The sequence below is a fragment of the Seriola lalandi genome, unplaced genomic scaffold (assembly GCF_002814215.2).
Source record: "Seriola lalandi dorsalis isolate HSWRI2012SDOR001 ecotype SW California unplaced genomic scaffold, Sedor1 jcf7180002050968, whole genome shotgun sequence".
Classification (NCBI taxonomy): Eukaryota; Metazoa; Chordata; class Actinopteri; order Carangiformes; family Carangidae; genus Seriola; species Seriola lalandi.
The window spans coordinates 2,543-3,407 of NW_019521521.1; positions in this window are offsets into that span (position 1 = coordinate 2,543).

Consider the following 865-nt stretch of genomic DNA (forward strand, 5'->3'; position numbering starts at 1 on the left):
CTGCACATCCATGATGCAAATCTTCCGTTCCACCACATCCCAAAGGTGCTCTATTGGATTGAGAACTGGTGACTGTGGAGGCCATTTGATTACAGTGAACTCATTGGCATATTCAAGAAACCAGTTTGAGATGATTTGAGCTTTGTGATATGGTGCGTTATCCTGCTGGTAATAGCCATCAGAAGATGGGTACACTGTGGTCATAAAGGGATGGACATGGTCAGCAACAATACTCAGGTAGGCTGTGGTGTTTAAACGATGCTCAGTTGGTACTAAGGGGCCCAAAGTGTGCCAAGAAAATATCCCCCACCATTGCACCACCACCACCAGCCTGAGCTGTTGATACAAGGCAGGATGGATCCATGCTTTCATGATGTTTATGCCAAATTCTGACCCTACCATCCGAACGTCGCAGCACTAATCGAGACTCATCAGACCAGGCAAACTTTTTCCAATCTTCTATTGTCCAATTTTGGTGAGTCTCAGTTTGCGGTTCTTAGCTAACAGGAGAGGCACCCGGTGTGGTCTTCTGCTTACAGAGATACTCTTCTGCATACCTCGGTTTTAACCAGTGGTTAATTGAGTTACTGTTGCCTTTCTATCAGCTCAAACCAGTCTGGCCATTGTCCTCTGACATCAACAAGGCTTTTTCACAGAGAAAACTGCACCTCACTGGATATTTTTCTCTTTTTCGGACTATTCTCCGTTACGCTAGAGATGGTGGTGCATGACAATCCCAGTAGCTGAGCAGTTTCTGGAATAACCAACCATGCCACGTTCAAAGTCACTTAAATCACCTTTCTTCCCCATTCTGATGCTCAATTTGAACTTCAGCAGATCGTCTTGACTATGTCTACATGCCTAA